Source organism: Mya arenaria, chromosome 14 (genome assembly GCF_026914265.1).
Source record: "Mya arenaria isolate MELC-2E11 chromosome 14, ASM2691426v1".
Classification (NCBI taxonomy): Eukaryota; Metazoa; Mollusca; class Bivalvia; order Myida; family Myidae; genus Mya; species Mya arenaria.
The window spans coordinates 25,739,890-25,760,152 of record NC_069135.1 but is presented as its reverse complement, the minus strand read 5'-3'; the positions used below and the strand labels follow the sequence as shown (position 1 = coordinate 25,760,152).

Genomic DNA, 20,263 nt, shown 5'->3' with positions numbered 1-20,263 from the left:
TTTCGGGCAAACGGGGCTGTACATAGTGTAAACGTAGCATAACTAATGCACCAGTCAATTGTAACCACGTCCCCCCCCCCCAAGGTCCGGGGTTATATCGGGGATAGCCGGGGAAATGGGCCGTGTTTTTAACTTCCCGGTGGCCCCGCCGGGTGATTGCGGTCACGGTTTTGTATTCGCGCCAAATATAGCGGGGAATGTGCCTTACTTATGGTCTCTGGGGTGCGGGGGCATTTGGCGGGGATTTTACTTATCAGTTCGGGGGGTTTACCTGGGCTTGGCTGGACCGAAAGTCAAAGTCCCCACTATTCCCCGGACCTGGAGGGGCCGTGGTTACAATTGACTGATGCATAATAAAGTTTTCAAAAAGGTAATAAAAAGAGAAACATGTTTTCTGGACATATATCATTTATTTAATGGAAAGAATCCTGCATGTACTTTAAGTTCTGTTATCCAATGCATCCTTGTCAAATCCGATATGCCCCAGCGATTTTGCAATGACATTTTTCTCTTTTCAACTTTCAGTTTCACTTTCAAGTTTCGGAAGAAACAACAAAAATATATCGATGTTTATATTGCCAATATTACTATAATTGTTCTTTAAAATAAATGGCAAAGCAATTCAAAGGTATAAAATAGAACCTTACTGTACTGTACACTGACAACGATTTAACTATATCCGACAGTTCTCCTTTCACTTTGATTAAATTTGTCAGGAAGTAAACGGGCACCTGTTTCCTGCGCATTTAAGACTTGTAGAATGATTATTTTCTGTTCGCATTACAAACTTAAATATCTTTCTTTTTATTTTAGCTAATAAATAAAATATATTTAAACGAAATAAATAAAATATCAATGTTGATATTTCTATTTTGGCATTGTTGATTTTCATAGCCATCGTAGTTGTCGAAAACTGCCGATGTCATCCGTTAATTTACATAATGGGCGGAGTTATTGACGTCATAGAGTTTGACTGCTGCTAACAGACACAGTTACTGGTTAAAAACTGATCGATAATTACTTGTCACTTCGGGCATTATTAATTTTTACATGTGTTTATATTCATTGATTAAATAAACAAACATTCAGCACATGGCTTGAGCCATGAATCGCAGAGCATTTAGCTTTTTGATCATCATACATTTCGGCCAATCCGAATTCGCCGTTGTCAAGGCGACTTAGTCGTCCAGTCGCCTTAAAGGACGCATTCTTAAATAATAAGGCATGGCGAAAAATAAAAAAAACCCCGATGTGTTACGCATTTAATTGGCATGGTCTTTTTTAACTCACATAAGGAAAAAACGGTAGCCCGGTCGGGCTAGTTTCTGTGGAAAATCGGTAGCCCCAGCTGAAATTTGGTAGCCTCGGATGGCTACCAGACAAATCGGCCCCTTACCAAATTGGCCCCTAGCTCAAACGGTTACCTTTTCGGCCCCTTACCAAATCGTCCCCATCCCGTAGACGTTTCGGCCCCTGATTACCGAGAGGTTTCGGCCCTTATTTTTTTCTATTTTTTTTTATAAGTTTCAGTAAATTTACAAGAGAAAATAAAAATCTCCTTAATTTTATGATGGTGCAAACTTTCTAACGGCTAAATATATCATTTGGTCCTAGACAAAATATTACTAAGGACCAAATTGTTTTGAAAAAATGGTTTTAACGTTCAATATTGTAACACTAGCACAATCGGTATGGTGATACAAAAATCCGTTTCTTTTAAACAATAAGTGGATTAATCATTGCAAATCTTCTCATTTATGATCAATTAGGAGTTCTTTTAATAGTTTCAGTTGAAAGCAATGACCTGCAAAAAATTTAAAACATCAATTTTGACCGGGAACTTTATGGTCACATTTTTGTGAGATCTGCCATATACATGCATACAAAGGTATAGATAAAAGTAGATTTAAAGAAAATGTCTGTACACCCGAAAACATATTTTTATTATTTTTTTTTTATTTCTAAATATAAGTAAAAAACATGTAATTTCATTTTTTTATTTTAATAGACAAAGCTATATATACATGCATACAAAGGTATAGATAAAAATAGATTTAAAGAAAATATCTGTACACTTGAAAACATGTAAAGATTTATTCACGAGATATTTTTATAAAACGAAATAGAATTGAAGAAGAAATGTTTAAACTTTTTTTTTTTTTAAATAATCTTTAAATATTATACATAAGTATGTTGCTAATATTATGTATAAGTTATACATTTTATGAAATTCAGTAATTTATATTCAAATGAGGTCAGGATGAATTTTTTTTTTATTAATCTTATATTGAATACGTATGCAAAACCATACTGGCTTAAAAGGTGTTTTTATTCAGACGGTCTTATGGCGAATTGGCACATTCCACAGAGGTATCAGGCGTTGGAATTGTGACACTTTGTGTTTACAAGCTTATAAATACATCTACAAGGTTTGTTCCGACTTTCCCAACCGCTAATTCTCACACTTACAGCATAATACCAATTATCTCTTCGCACCTCAAACAGACTATTATTTCACTCTTTTATTACGGATATATTGTTTTACTCTTTTTAAAATGCAAATTTGTTGTAGAATATCTGTAGAACTATCAAGTTGTCACTTGTTTGCAATTCATATCTATAAAACAAGCATTATTCAGGTATAATATGAAAAGGTAATGATTTCGGTGTTATATATACCGCAAGGTTCATGCTGCGTGATTAACATACAACACAAAAGGAACAAGAATATGTACATCGCGTATGTCCTAAGGATCTACAGAATTATGTTTAAACACTACCGTTAATGATAAAATAAACATAACACAATAAACATAACAAAGAAACATAGCAAAAATGTTATACTAGGGAATCACAAGTCAGACACGCGTGTAATCAGAAATGATAGCAAAATAAAAACCACGAAAGCCAGTCCAGTGTCAATGACAACAGCTTTGATATACATTTGACCGTACGTGCATTTTAATCTAAATTACATGAGTTATGGGAGTACTCGTCGGTAAACATAGCCATATCTGGAAAGTGTTATACATTTCTATACGTTTTTTGTGTCTATAAAACATTTTACTTGCACCTACCTGTATCGCAGACTCGATGCTGCAACGGTCACATACATCGCAGGTGATGGCATGTTGCAGTGGCCTCACAACCGTATCACACTCAATACACAAATCAAAATCAGACATTACAATTTTTAACAAAACTCCATTACACAATAAAATAAAAGTAGCACAACAACGCGTGTTTAATGTCCAATACACGAAAATTTAACAGTAGCACAGCAACACGTTTAAAACAAATGGTACTGACTTTTAGAAACGTTTTAATATATATACTTACGTTGTTTATATTACTCAAATCTTCTTTAATCAACTGTAAATAACATTAACAAATTAAAGACAATTATTCATTCACCCGTCTTTGAATGTCTTTTTCACACCCATAACACTTACAGTTTGCCTTGCAAAGAACGGATGGTTCAAAGACAAATTTTCTTTGAATGATCAATTAATAATTAACAGTTATAACAAATAAACTTTCTTAGATTTTTAACATTTTATATTAAAAATCAGGGTTAAAAGTTACTTAGATTTTAATTATATTTTTTATATCAGTTTTTTCAATGTTTTTCATGCATATTTGTCTATTTGTAAATTTAAAGATGTTATTTACAACTTATTTACAGATCTCATTTCCATTTATAAGACGACCTACAATGTTTTTCTTTATACTCAAGATAAAAATAAAATAATATTAAGGGGCCGAAATGTCTCTGTTGAAAATCACTAAGGGGCCGAAACGTCTCTAGTCATTTTAATTAAGGGGACGAAATGGCAGGGCCGAAATGTCTTAGAGGCATATTTGGTAGTAGGCCGATTTGGTAAGGGGCCGATTTGTCTTGCTCCCCCTCGGACTATCGGGCTACCGCGAATTTCGAACACTGTGATTATCTAACCCACTTAGGTTCCCGCATCAAAATTGATTTATCTGGTTAGGAAAATTAAATGTATTTATATACTACATAGAAATAGTTTGATGATTTGCCTAGTTTTGTTTGAAAATTATTTTCATTTGTGCATAAACCTAATCTATTGAGGATCATACATATCTAGTAATGGGAAAATTAATCTTACTCTTTTATAGGCAAATACTTGAGATCTATGTTCCTTCTATATCTAATATGAAAACAGTGTATACATAATTTTCCGTGTTTTTGATGCATAAGGTCCATGATCATCATTCAGTGCTCCAGCTAGGATTTGAAAAGGGCAGGGTGCTCAGGGTCAGAAAGGGCACTTTTGATGCGCATTGAATGAGCCTTAATGTTGCACTAATGCAATGTTCAATTCATATTGTGTATGTACTGTATCAACTTTCAATACTAGTAGTTGATTATGAATACCTAAGTTGTTATCTTTATTTAAGTGTCAAATTTTGAATATTTCTTATTTTCATACTTATATCAGATAATTGACTTGACAATATGTCCAATAAATATCAAATATAGTTCAAAATCATCAAAGAGGGCTCTGTCAAACAAAAGGGCACAGCAGGGCAAGGTACATTTACATGTAAATGCCGGGCAATGCTGAAGGGAAATCCCCATGTTTTTTCCCACCACTGCTATTATCCATGAGAGTGTTTTTCTGTTACAATAGGGATACTTGCATTTAAAGAAAAAGGACTTCATAACATTTTAGAAGTGGTACTGTTACTTAATTGTGACAAAGGTAACCAGCATGAAATGTGATTAATAATGTTGACAGTAGTTGTATTGGTTTTTTCATTATCATTCTTCCTTTACAGTTTTGTTCCCATAAAGTATATCATTTAGCACATCTTAGTCAAAAAGGAAGAAAATAACGCTGATATGATAGCCTATTTACATGCAATGTCAGATATGCGATATTTGGGCATGCAGCCAAGTTTCACAAATATGATATCTTTTTTTCAAAAAGAAATCTTAATCATCAATTGAAGCAGGTTGTTATCTTTGAAGAGGGTATTTCTATTCTTTTGAAACTGTCAGTTATCTGAGATACACTTAGAAGTAATAAAAGAGGTTGTTTGACACAGCTTGTAAATATTCATAAGACCTAACAAAGCAATTAGTTGTGCTCAGGTCCTAGTTTTTTTACCTGACCCTAATGTTTTATTACCACTTGACAAAAAAAATCTTACCTTTCAACTTTACTTCTTGGGTTTTCCTTCCATAATTGTAGCTAAATTTATTGGCTAAACGTAGATTGTACTGTTTTATAGTGTAAAGTAAATAATGACCGTTACAAAATGGGGACAGTTCAAGCGTGCAAATGAAAAAAATGTTGCTACACTTCTTTGATCAAATCTAAAAATGATAATTCTGACCTGCCTACATAAAACATACGTATTAGGACTGTGATCACAAACAACTGAATATTTTGCGCTTAGTTTTAAAAAAGATATCATTCAGCACATGAGGAGCAACTCATATATCTTGAGGTTAATATGTGAGAAGTCATGTCCTTAAATGTAAAAATAGACCGAGAATAAAAAACATTCATTGGTATCCTCTTGTGGTGCTTCTGCTTCTTTTCATATGTTCATTATCTTAGACTTGGAGAAATCAAAGGGATAATGAACCAGTTTAATGAACCTGAGTCTATACAAAAAAAAACACCGGATTTCAGGGGCAATTTAGTAGGAGAGTTTTCTTTAGGGCTTTAACGAGTACCTGAGTAATGGCCAGTCAAAGCAAAATATTGCACACAAATACTCGCCAATGCTGAGTTGCTGGATCGCGATTCAAATGCAAAATTTAATAAATGAAAAAAAAAAAAACACAAATAGATTTGATTCAATTCAAGCAAATATTGTGGTTGTTCAAAATAAAATATAATGCATTGTTTATCGGAAACGTCCAACTATATAGAAATGCCCCAGCATCCTATTCTTCTAAAATCTGGATATATTTCAGGTTTGATGCAAAGGATGACAAAAAAAGGATGAAAACTAAACAAATATGAAGCTTTTGTTATTCTTTTATTATTCATTTACTTTCAAAGTATGTATTGCTTTAAATAACCAAGTGAATCCTGGATCGCAAGTCAAAGATCGCGATTAGAATTGGATCGCCTTTTGTCTGGCAATACACAGCCCTAGTTGTATTACATGTATAATCTTATGCAGAATGCAGGTGGGGGAATCATGGTACTAAACAATTTTTCTCACCCTTTTGTGAACAGGGTAAGGTCTGTGAAACTTGAGACTAATGTGCAAAGTGTGAAAAGTGAAGAAGTCAGGTTTAAAAAAAAAATATTATTAAAAAAAATGTCTAAAAATTGGGCTTACAATGTACCCATTGGTTATTTGTAAATTCATTACTAAAGTATTCTAACTGTAAGAAATTTACAAAAGAAAGACATTTACTACATATATATGGCCTATATGAGGTTGAGAAACAAACTGCTGCATAGAAAAATATATATAACAACAACCTAATTCCTTTATCACATTCATATTACAAATGTAAATGGGTTGTTTTATAACGTTTTCACCATTATTAGAAACTTAATGTTTTGAATCATATGTAAAAACTTTGACCCGAACCATTATAACTTGTACAGAAGAGTTGATGTATTCATAATGAAACAAATATTATCTTTGCCTCCGTGATTATCCAATTCTTTAATTAATCTTCTCTCTTTTTTTCAAGGCAAATTTGTAATTCCCAATTTAAGACAAAATGACACAGTTTTCCAAAGCTTCATTCCCCAAATGATGCATTTTAAAAAAAAATATTTTTACCTGTATGTCATTGGAGTCTTACCATGTAGGAAAATGTTCTTTTTATTCTCATCTTCATTGTATTCATGTACATTAAGTGTGCAATTACTAGCGTGATATTCTCTTTAGTCTTATATGCACACTAATTATTTTACACTATCCTTGTTAATATTGTACAAATCAGTTTCTTCGAACTCTTGTGATTGGAATTTAAACAATACATGTACATCTTAGGCTACACTATTGTTAATGATTTCAATATCTCGGGTAGCAGTTACATGAACTATTGACAATACAGTATAAATGAATAAGATATTAAAAGATGAAAGTCACTTATTAATGAAATATTTTCTTCTTAGTGTTAGCTAATTAAAAATCACATTAACAACTTATGACTTTGCCATTTAGGCCACACCAAATTGATGTTTCCACAGATTTACCGCTCCTATTTTTTTTTAAATGTAAAAAGAATAATTTTTGTGCGCCCGCTCCTATATTTTCATCAAAATTAAAAGCTGAAGAAATAATCAATTATAATTTTTCTACGCTAGTTATACCCCTGACAAACAAAGTTTGAAGGGGGTATATTGGAGTCACCCTGTGGTCGGTCGGTCGGTCCGTCGGTTCGTCGGTCAGTCCATTGCATATTACCTTGTCTGGAGTATAACTTAAATACTACTGGATGGAATTGGATTAAACTTCATACAATGGTAGAGCATAATGATGGGGAAGTGCAGTGTACAATAACCATAACTCTATTCTTGCCTATTACTGAGTTATTGCCCTTTGTTACCTTTTTTGTCCGGAGTATAACTTGAAAAGTACTGGATTGGAACTTCATACAATAGTAAGGCACAATGAGAGGAAGTGGAGTGTTCAAGAACCATAACTCTACTTCAGCTAATTACTGAGTTAATGCAATTTATTTGTTTTGTTTTTTTGGCTGTCATTTTTTTTTTCTAGACATTAACTTGCAAACTACTAGATGGAATTTATTAAAACTTAATACAATGGTAAAGCACAATGAGAGGAAGTGCAGTGCACAAGAACCATAACTCTATTTCAGCTATTTACAGAGTAACTACCCTTTGTTACTTTTTTCTTGCCCGAAGCAAAACTTGAAAACTATTGGATTGAATTTAATTAAACTTCATACAGTGATAGATCATAATGAGAGGGTATGCAGTGTACAGGAACTGCAACTCTATTTAAGCTAATTACAGAGTTACTGCCCTTTGTTACTTTTTCTTGTCCGGAGCATATCTTGAAAACTATTGGATGGAATTTAATAAAACTTCACACAGTGATAGATCATAATGAGAGGGAATGCAGTGTACAGGAAGCGCCATTCTATTTCAGCTAATTACAGAGTTACTGCCCTTTGTTACTTTTTCTTGTACGGAGCATAACTTGAAAACTATTGGATGGAATTTAATAATACTTCATACAGTGATAGATCATAATGAGAGGAAGTGCAGTGTACAGGAACTGCAATTCTATTTCAGCCTATTACAGAGTTACTGCCCTTTGTTACTTTTTCTTGTACGGAGCATAACTTGAAAACTACCAGATGGAATTTAATAAAATTTCATACAGTGATAGATCATAATGAGAGGAAGTGCAGTGTACAGGAACTGCAATGCTATTTCAGCCAATTACAGAGTTGCTGCCCTTTGTTACTTTTTGTTGTACGGAGCATAACTTGAAAACTATTGAATGGAATTTAATAAAACCTTATACAGTGATAGATCATAATGAGAGGAAGTGCAGTGTACAGGAAACACAATTTTATTTTAGCCAATTACAGAGTTATTGCCCTTTGTTACTTATATTTTGTCTGGAGCATAACTTGAAAACTACATAAAACTTGATACAATGGTACAGCACAATGAGAAGGAGTTCAGTGTACATGAGTTATTGCCTTTTTCTGTGGTTTTTTTTTGTCAAACTTTTGTCCGGACAGTAACTTGAAAACTACTATAGATGGAATAGCATAAAACTTCATACAATGATAAATGATAATGAGAGGCGGTATTCGGGGGTATTAATCACCTTCTGTGATAGCTCTAGTTATGCAATCAAACATGTGTATTTGACACTTGTAGCTATACTATTGGGTTATTAGGGATTCTTTTTGGATGGAAATGGGAATGATGAACAATGACTCACGTACGTATTTTTTTATAACAAGATTGTATTTTATTATTTTTTTCGCTCGCTCGCTCCAATTTATTTTTTTTAATCCGAGGAACGAAACATAAATTTGGTGTGGCCTTATCATTTCTGTATTGAGGGTATATTGCCGCTTTCATTGAAGTACAACTATCATCCTAGTATTTTACAGCATATGATAACCAAATTATTTTTTTCCGGTTTTCACTGAACCTATTTTTTGCACCAAGCATTAATTTTTTATTACCGTCGGACAAAAATAGTTTTGTGACCGTTAATATTTCCTCTTTTGGGAATACATTTTCAATATTTTATTGCACTTGGAAGAGGCGTATATGATTTTTTTTTATTTAGTGCTCTATATAACATTGACCTATAGACAAAATGGTGACAGTTTAAAATGTGACACTAAAATAATTTGACTTAGAAAAAGAGAAATATTTCGACCTACTAACCCTGTTTTTTGCAGTGGAATTGAAAACAAACGTTTATTTTTTGTGGCCAAAAACAGTTGGCCATCACTCATTTTTATGTAAATCATTGTAATGTGGGCAAAACACATGTGTCAGTTACATTATTAATAACTGTCAGATCACTTACTATTAAACACGTATTTATATACAAAAGCATGGTTTACTTGTAATACCTAGTTTGGAATTGCTTGTATAAGAAACTACGGAATGGCAGGCTTATGATTTTAGGTCAGGCCTTCATCAAGGATGAATATGATACATATCAAGATGTTAAAATTATTCAATATCCAGAGCATTTCAACTCTAGTTTAAATAATTTTGCACTTATATCTGCTATAATATTTTTGGCTCAAATGTTGTTGTGCATAATCTACTATCGGGTTTAAATGCAGGTGATTTATGTTGAAAACAGAATTTAGGACTTTCCAATTTTCCTAATCACCAAATTTGGTCAGAATGTGAATTGGCATAATATCTCAGACAGGTTCAATAACCAGCAATTTTTCTTGGGTCACTTGAGAGTTATCACCCTTCAGTTAGAATTATTATAGAAATTATAGAAATTACCTGAAACCAGCCATATTGCATGGTTCATTCGAGATCTATCGATCTTTAATTTAAGAAATTATACTATAGAAGCCTTTGTCTAATCATCACCAATTTTAGGTCTGTGTCATATCTTTGACAAATTTTATAACCAGCCATATCACTTTTGTCAGTCCAGAGTTATAACGCAATTTGATTATAGAAATTTCCTTGTATTAGCCTTGTCCAATCAATAACTTTAAAAGCCTTTGTATAATCATCTTCGAATTGGGTCAGAATGTGTATGAGCATAGTATCTCAGACATGTCCAGTAATTGGTGTGAGTCAGTTGAGAGTTGTCGCCTTTTACTTACAGAAATTACCTAAAATTGGTCCATGTCAAATCAATAATTTTAGAATCCTTTGTCCAATCATCACCAAATTTGGCAAAGATGTCTTGGTCAGGTTTTTATAACCAGCCATGTTGCCTCAGTTACTCCAACAATATGTCTCTTGAATTGGCAGAACCTGTATTAATAGTGTCCACTCTTTAATGCTGGATTTTCGTACAGCCATTTTTACACCAAACTTGGTGTCTTTAAACTAGGATGGGTGTATTTTGAAACCTTTGGCGCTTTTGTTTTCATAAGATTATCTTCCAAATTTCTATAAAAAAGACGGTTGATGATTTTAATTTTTTTAATATAAACACTCTGCGTTATCACTGATGATAAGTTATGACTGATGATAATATGTTAGTGCTATTTCCCTAATTTTGTCAATGGTAGGATGTGACCTAATTTTTTAAAAGAAGTGAAGAAACAAATTGGAGAGGGGTGTGTGTAAACAAGAGGCCTTTTCCTTCTTTGGGTGAATTGAATGAATGTTATGCAATTTAACTGTCTGATTATTTGTTCATAAAAATGAAATGTTTTAAGATATATATTGGAATAGGCCAGAAAGAGCATTTATGAAGAACTCAACTATTTTGATTGTTGCATGGTACTTGTATCTAGTTGATTTTAAAAAGCTTTCATTTCATTCTTAAAATCAGTAATGAATCGGACATATATTCAAAATAAGATATATTAAACATATTTCAGGGAATAGAAAGACGACCTTTTATATGATGTAGAAAAAGAAAATTTTCAGAGGTAAGTTTATGAATATTCTTAATTTAAAATATTATCCTTTGTCTGAATGTCAGCTTAATTTTGACTTAAAGTTAAGTGTGATTCTAAGACTTAGTATCCAATTATCCAGTAACCAATTGTATGAAAACTATACTAAATTTCCCCAAGGTAATGCACATTTAAATTATTATCCCCCGCCGAATCGAAGATTTCGGGAGGGGGATATTGTTGTGGCGTTGTCCTTCTGTCCGTCCGTCCTTCCGTCCGTCCGTAATTCCATCCGTCCAACCGTCCGGTACCATATCTTGGTAAGTATTGATCAGAAAATGTTCAAATTTGGTCAGAATGTTCCCCTTGATCATATCTCGACCACTTTTAAAAGTGAGTCACATGGGGTCAAAAACTAGGTCAAATCTTAGAAAAATCTTTGGAACATATTAGAGGCATTGATTGGTCAAGTTATGTTCAAAATTGGTCATGATGTACCCCTTGAAGAAATATGGACCACTGAAAAAAGTGGGTCACATGGGGTCAAAAACTAGGTCAGTAGGTCAAACCTTAGAAAAATCTTTGGAATATACCAGAGGCATTATAAATGGTCAACTATTCATGAAATTTAATAAGAATATTTTCCTTGATGAACTCTTGGTCTTAAATAAAACTGGGTCACATATGATCAAAAATTAGGTCACTAGGTCAAATCTTAAAAAAAACCTTTGGAACATACTAGAGGCCATGGCTTTTTCTATAGTACCCAGAGGTCCGACTATCGGACCCATTCCCAAAGCAAAATATAAGATATTTTTCCCAATCTTCAGAAAAAAATCCCAAATTAAAATAAGAAAGAAATTCTTTTACCTGTACTGGTTCATTTTCAACATCCTAATAAATTATGTGATGTGAAGTTTTTTTGGTAATTGAACTCAGAAATCATTGATTTTTATCACATTCAGAGATATGAAATATTATCTGTCATGATTTATTGCAATAGATATTTACACCCCAAGGATTGATATTTCAGCCATTGTGGGTCTTTTAAAAGGAAAATAAACTTATATTATATCATTTTCTAATTCACAGGAGACTAGACAGCTTTTTCTTTTCACTGTAAAATTTCACAATTTCCTCATTTTCACGACGCAAAATTACCCAAAATATCTAGGGTCTTTTTCCCAAAATGGACAGAAAAAGCCCTGGAGGCATTATACATGGTCAAATATTCATCAAACTTAATCAGAATGTTTTCCTTGATGAACTCTTGGACATGTTTTAAACTGGGTCGCATGTAATAAGAAATTAGGTCACTAGGTCAAATCTGTCAAAAATCTTGTCGGAAACTATTTCATGGTGGTGATTGGTCTAATTAGTTCAAACATGGTCAGAATGTTCTCTTAGGTTAACTTTCGACTGTGTTTCAAAAGTGGGTGATATGATGTTCACTTCCACAAACTTTTGTATAACAAAGTTGGGGATTACATAACCAAAATGCGCAAAACCAAAGGTACTTTGGTGCCTTATGTTCAACTATATCAAATATTAAAGTGCTTTGTTGGTGGGCTCACCAAAAAATGTACTTTGTACTTTTAGGAACAGACATTATTTAGAACACTTCAAAAAAGCTACTCTGTTGGTGCGCGCCCCAACAAAGGTACCGGTACTTTGCATTTTTAGGAACAAGAACACTTCAACAAAGCTACTTTGCATTTTTTAGAAACAAGAACATTTCATTTTTATACCTTTGGAAACTCACAAAAAGTTGAGCTTCTTTCCACTGCTATGCAACCACGTCAATCAAATATTGGGAGTTAGCTCGATCAGGAGTTTCTCGAGTAAGTTTATTAAGGATCTGATGGAACATAGCTTAGATATATTAACCAACAAAGTCAATTTGGTAAAATTTTAACAATAAAAGGGGCATAACTTAGAAAATAAGGTTTGGTTGAAATGTATGATGAATGGTCACATTAGAGGGTGGAAAAAGTAAAACAGCATTTGACTGTAAGTGCCAATGGCTCAATACTGTTCATGAAACTTAGAATGTTTATATTGATTAGCTCTAGGCCAAGTTCGAATCTGGGTCATGTGCGGTCAAAAACTAGGTCATGAGGTCAAATCATAGGAAAAGCATGTTTACACTCTAGAGGCCACATTTATGACCATATGTTCATGGAACTTGATCAGAATGTTATTCTTGATGGTCTTTAGGTAGAGTTTGAAACTGGGTAATCATAGGTCATAGAAAAACTTTGTAAACACTATAGAGGTTACATTCTCTCTTTGATCACCATGAAACTATGTCAGAATGTTTGTGTTTATGAAGTCTATGTCAAGTTTGAATCTGGGTAAACTGAGTTCAAAAACTAGGTCATGAAGTCAAATCATAGAAAACATTGTTAAAACACTATTGAGGCCATATTTTCTACTTTATCTATATGAAACCTGCTCAGAATATACTTATTACAGCAATGTAAGGTTTGCAACTTGGTCATCCGTGATATTAAAAAAAATCATCCGTGATATTAAAAAAAAGGTCTTGGTCACTAGGAAGGATCTAAGTAATATATTTTTTAATTCCAGCAGGTATTAATGTTTTGATTCCATACCTCATGATTATATGCAGATTTATTGAAATATACTCTGTAATTTAATAAAAAAGTCCTTCCATGATGTAGTCAAATGTATGTATAAGGCCACATCAAATTGATCATTTGTTCTACGGATTTTGCCAAGAAAAAAGTAGGAGCAAGCGAGCGAAAAAAAACAAAACTTTTTTATTAAATTTAAGGCAAATCAGAGGTGAGCGAAGAGCGAAAAAAAATGTAATTTCTTACCAAATTTATCATACAACTATGTTAAGAAATGCTTTTTAATTAAAAAAAGGGTTCTCTGTTATAAATGAAAAGGTTTTGATTGTATCACATGACAATCTGTCTCAATATTTAACAAATGCAATAAGATCCAGTGCTTTACTATTAACCTCCATTGCATCAGCAATTTAAATGTGGATATTATTGTGAAGACAGCATTCCTCACAGTAACGTGCAATTATTCGAAGACCAAAAAGAACAACTATTGTATTCATTCCGTACAAACTAACTATCACAAAAAACATTTTACACAAGTAAGAGTAATTCATCATTTGAGCATTTCTAAATATTGGGTCAGGTCTAAATTTGAACCTCTTGAATCACACGATAAAATTGTAGTGACATTTACTTGGCAGAATATCGAAAATGTAAATAACACAGAGAACATTTCTGAAAAAAATATACACTGTGAATTGAATTGTGTGACAATATAATTGAAGCAGTAGCAAACAAATCTGCAAATAAGGCACTGGTCATTATATTAAGTGCAGGTGTTGGATTAAAGATGTTTCCATTTCAAGACCTCGCCTTGACCATGAACCTATGGTTTATAGGTCTGTGCCTTGAAAACGAATAACATGACAGCCTCCATAGCTTCAATGCCTGTAAGAAACAGGCCACTTTATCACTAATTGATCAAAGAAAATAAGTGTGATAATGCACCAGTCAATTGTAACCACAATATAGTGGGGACTTTGACTTTCAGTCCAGCCAAGCCCGGGCAAAGTCCCCGCCCTCCGGGGACGAACTGCTCGTGAAGCCCCCGCCAAATGCCTGATTTTACTGATGTTATTATAATACTGTATGTGTAAATACAGACTGTTTCTAAAACATTTACAAGTCCTACTTTTTTATCTGTTTATAACACTAAATGCATTTTAGAATTTAAAAAAATAACTCACGAAAACATGTTCAATGGTTGTAAGTTGTGTGTCCGGCGTGTATTTGAATAGAAGTTTTGCACTCAAAATCTGATTTAGTTATTATTTAGCACTAAATTTTGAGTACAAAACAATAAATAACTTAAAACACATATAGAATTTTCGTTTCCGGTTTCATGGCGAAGTAGGGATATATTTTTGTGTGGACAAAAGTGTCCACCAATATCAACCTTTCCCATCATGCTATACTTCATACCTTGATAGCTTTCTATTTTAGAGCGTTAATTCTCCATTTCATTGTCATGTGTTCCTTTGTCTCACTTCGATTATTATGCTCTTTTTTCCTCACTTCTATTTCATTCTCGCATTTTAGTTTCATAGGGTGGACTGAGTCAATCCATTTCTTTTTTGTCAATTTATCGATTCGCAAAGTTTCTAAGTTAAGCAGGTCAACTGAATACTGTTTCGTATTTTTTAACTCACGATTTCACGAGATTAAGTATTGACCAAATAGAGGTTGTCATGCCTCATTTCTGTATTTCTGCTCGATTCCCTTTGTTATTTATGCTGTTCTTCGCATTACCAATACTCAATAACAACTGTAGTATACTTTCATTGAAATCAAACTTGCATAGTTCCTATAATGCCCATCTCCTCATCTCTTTTGGAACTTCGACGTATATTGTAGGCGAAACATATTGTAGAAACGCAAGATTTTCATATCAGTGTACCTGTAGCATACTTCTGTTTGTTGCACTTAGTTGGTTAGGATATCTTTTACTATTATCCGGTGACATTCACCCGAATCCTGGCTCAAGCTCAATAAACACCACTTTTTCTGACAGTTTGGTCGGGGACAACTCTTGTAACCTATCGAAGTTTTTAGGTAGTCCTAGCTATTTTTCTGTCTTGCATTACAATGTTCAAAGTCTAGTACCGAAATTGGACTTACTGTCCAGTGAACTTTGCTCTTTCGATATACTTACATTTTCTGAAACTTGGGTTTCTGACGTCATCTCTGATGATGACATCATCATAAATGGTTTTTCTAGACCAGTTCTTAGAGATCGGCATGGAGGTTCGTACGGTGGTGTTGTCGCTTATATTAAAGATGGTATTAGATTTGTCCGAAGAAATGATCTTGAGTTATTTGATGTTGAATGTCTCTGGTTAGAAGTCAAGATCAGTAGAACAAAAAGTTTACTTGTTGACGTTTTCTATCGCCCTCCCAATTCTAATAACAACTATTATAAACTCATTGAGGATTCAATTGGGCTTGCGAGAGAAAGCGCGATCGATGATATTATTATAACTGGCGACTTCAATCTCAACACACTTCATGATGTTTCTGGTCGTAAAATACAATCATTGTCTTAACAATTTGGACTTCAGCAAGTCATTTCGGAGCCAACGCATTTTACCGAACATTCATCGTCGATTATTGACCTTTTATTTGTATCCAATCAAAACTCTCTAGTTCATAGTGGTGTCAGTGATCCATTAATCGACCATAACATTCGTTTTCATTGTCCTATATTTGGAATATTCAGATATCATAAACCAGTTAAAAAAATAATTCGACGTCTTATATGGAAATACGACAATGGTGATTATGAATCATTACGACAGAAACTATCGGATGTTGATTGGTCAGCTGTGAAGTGTAATAATGTTAATGACTTTACTTCAAATCTTACAAAAATCATCACTGATATTGCTAGCTGTTGTATTCCAAGCAAGGTTGTTAATGTTAATCATAAAGATCCCCCATGGATGAATGCTGATATTAAATTAAAAATTCGAAAACGCAAAAGGGCATTCAGAAAGGCTAGGTCCAGTAATAATCCAGTACACTGGTTAAAGTTCCGTGGTCTTAGAAATGAAGTTGTTGCTCTGATTCGTCGGTCCAAATCCTTGTATTTTGATACTCTTGCTTCCAAACTCAAATCCAGCGAAATTAGTTCGAAAGATTGGTGGAAAACTCTTAAATCCTTCATTAGTCCGGATACATCCAAAGCTATTCCTCCACTCCTTAACCCAGCTGATGGTGAACTAAAGACAGACGAACAAGATAAGGCCGATATTCTGAACGATTTTTTTGCTCGTCAAACATACATCGACGACTCCAGTCAAACTTTGCCTCTGCTTGATTCAAATCCTACTCGTGATATTCTTAATAACATCCACATTACGCCATCTGAAGTAAAAGATGTGATAAGTTGCCTGGTTGTGTGTAAAGCATCTGGTCGGCCGTCCTGACGGAGTAAGCAATCGCATTCTTCTCGAAGCCTCTGCTCAACTCAGTCAGCCTTTGTGTGATCTGTTTAATGATTCATTAAATACTTCTATTATGCCGTCAAGTTGGAAGTGTTCAAATGTTTGTGCAATTTTCAAAAAGGGTGATCCTTCAAACCCATCAAATTACCGTCCAATATCACTCCTAAATACTATGGAAAAGGTCTTTGAACGGATTATATTTAAACATGTTTTTACCTTTCTCCTTGATACTCACTTCTTTACATGTTTCAATCCGGTTTCATGCCGGGTGACTCTACCGTTAATCAACTAATATATATCTATAATAAGTTCTGCCATGCCCTTGACGAAGGTCTTGAAATAAGAGTTGTTTTCTTTGATATAAGTAAAGCCTTTGACAAGGTTTGGAAACGTGGCCTTTTGTACAAACTCGAACATGCAGGCATATGTGGTTCACTTCTTTCTTGGTTTTCAAATTACTTGGAATATCGTCGACAAAGAGTGGTTATTCCAGGAGCCTCTTCATCATTTACTAAGGCTGGTGTACCCCAAGGCTCTATTTTAGGCCCCCTTTTGTTTCTTATATACATTAATGATATTGTAAATGATGTCAATTCTAACATCAATTTATTTGCTGATGATACTAGTCTATTTGTCATAGTCGAAACACCCCAAGTTGCAGCTGAGCAACTACAGTCCGATATCAACAAGTTGACTCATTCGGCTGACAAGTGGCTTGTGAAATTTAATCCATCTAAATCCGAATCTATGGTGCTAACCAAAAAAAGATTAAAGCCCCTTCATCCTCCTTTGCAAATGTTTGATACAGTGATACCCTCTGTTGAATCCCATAAACATCTCGGAATACATATATCTGAAGATTGTAGTTGGCATGTTCATATTGATTATATTAAAGATAAAGCTTGGGCTCGGATCAGCGTGATGAAACGTCTAAGATTTCAATTAGACAGGCGATCTTTAGAAGTTATTTATTTATCTTTTGTCAGACCAATCCTTGAATATGCAGACGTTATTTGGAGTAATTGCACCCAACATGAAAAGAATGAATTAGATAAAATCCAGACCGAGTGTGCCAGAATTGTAACTGGTTGTACACGTTTGGTTTCCTTACGTCTTCTCGAAGTTGAAACTGGCTGGGAAAGTTTACAAACTAGGCGCGAAAAGCACAAACTTCTCCTTTTCTTTAAAATGAAAAATGGGTTCACTCCTGATTATCTTTCAAACTTGGTCCCCCCAACAGTAGGGCAAGTATCAACAAGATCTCTCAGAAATTCATCTAAAATCTCCATTCCTAGAACTCGCACATCATTGTATATGAACTCTTTCCTTCCTTCAGCCATCTCTTCCTGGAATATTCTTCCAGCTGAGGCATCTTCTTTAGATACCGTGTCTGATTTCAAAGAGTATCTCAAGTCAGTTACTTCTAAATCTAGCAAGTTATTCTATTATGGGAAGCGTAAGCTTCAAGTCCTACATACTCGCTTACGAACGGAATGCAGCTCATTAAACTATCACCTTTATTCGAAAAACATCGTATCTTCTCCACTCTGTATTTGCGGACGCCAAGAAACAACATATCATTTTCTTCTTTTATGTCCACTCTACTCCGATCATAGACTTTCTCTGATCGACTCAGTGGAAGCACTGACTGAAGTAACTCTTCGTTCACTATTGTATGGTGCTGACACTCTGACTGAAGAACAGAATTTCAAACTGTTTGATGCAGTCCACCAATATATTCACTTAACAAAAAGATTTGATTAATCGACTCCAGTTTAAATCCATCCTATGACTTTTACTCTGCCTTCCTTCTTTCCTTCTCCTATCTCAACATAGCTTATCATTATCTTCTTTTGCATTTCTTTTTTTTTCATTATCTGATATTAAATTCCTTTAAATTTGAAATTTTACCACCGTTCTATCTAAAATCATCTTACTACTCTGAGAGTTATCATATTAATCCTTTATTTAGTAAAACCTGTATTTAATACTATTGCAAATAACCATTCAAGGAAAGGAACTTTATTAGTTAATTCTACCGTTCCAATCCTTTATTTTATATGTTTGTAACAAATGCTGTATTGTTGTTTTTCTGCATAATAAATATGTTTAAACTAACACATATAGAAAATTATTGCCTTCGACGCTGTGAAACTGCTGTTGTTTACTGAAGACTATAATCCATTGACTATGACACTGATTTTCACTTAAAACGTGTATTTTACATTACGAAACCGATTTAGTAACCTGAAAATTAATACCGGAAATAAATAACAACACTGCGTCCTGCAAAATATGCCCGACAAAAAAGACTGTCAAAAAATATCCGCTGTTTTGCAGTTACCCGGACCTGAATTTGTCCTGACACGAGGAAAGTTTGCTCGCGAAGAAAGTAAAGCATGGAAATACCTTAAAAAAAGACGAAGTCGACGTTGCAGGTTTAAATTTTAAGTAAAAGAAATTCAGAAAATAGAGGAAATTCAGAAGTATACAAAAAAATAATTGGCGCGGCCAAATAATATATTTGGGCACAAAAAATGTTTTTTTTTTATATTTTTTTCGTTTTTCGAATTTTGGGTGCGGCAAATCCGACGAACAAATGATCAATTTGTTGTGGCCTAATAAGTTTTCAATGTTTTCATGTAGAACAAATGTTTTGATTACACTCACTGCTAAAATACATTCTGAATTAAATGAAACAATTTTCATGTTTATACTCCAACCATAACAAGAACAGAAAATAAAAATGTACAAACAAAGACAAGTAGGCGTCCTTTCTAAGGAAGCAGACCACCAGACTGATATTTCAAATTCTCTAAAACTGTAATACCCTCAACTTTAATATTTAACATGTAGCATTGAAAACTAGTCCTAAATTTGTTTTAATTAACTCCCCGCTCGTTGCACTTTCTATCACCCTGAAAAACACTTATTCCCTACCCCTGTCACAATTGGGTTCGCCGTGAAAACACTTATTTCACACTTGAATTGGATCAGGTGAGCGATACAGGGCCTTCAGGGCCCTCTTGTTTTTTATTGTTATTTCATTGTTTTTTTAGTCTTTGAAGGTACCAACTTCAAACTTCATGAACTTATTCACAGTAAATTGTGATTTTTTGTGACAAGCTATATAAATCCAACCTAAATATTGTAAGAGATATAATGCCTGT

General features: G+C 33.8%; 1 protein-coding gene across 3 annotated transcripts in view; it reads left to right on the top strand.

Annotated features, from left to right (window-relative positions):
• LOC128217011 (plexin-A1-like) overlaps nucleotides 1-20,263 on the top strand; it is a 107,829-nt gene that overhangs the window by 11,416 nt on the left and 76,150 nt on the right. For all 3 annotated transcript variants that reach the window (XM_052923804.1, XM_052923801.1, XM_052923803.1), the window contains exon 2: nucleotides 11,039-11,089. The gene's annotated coding sequence lies outside the window, so the exon portion shown is untranslated. The remainder of the gene's footprint in view (nucleotides 1-11,038; nucleotides 11,090-20,263) is intronic.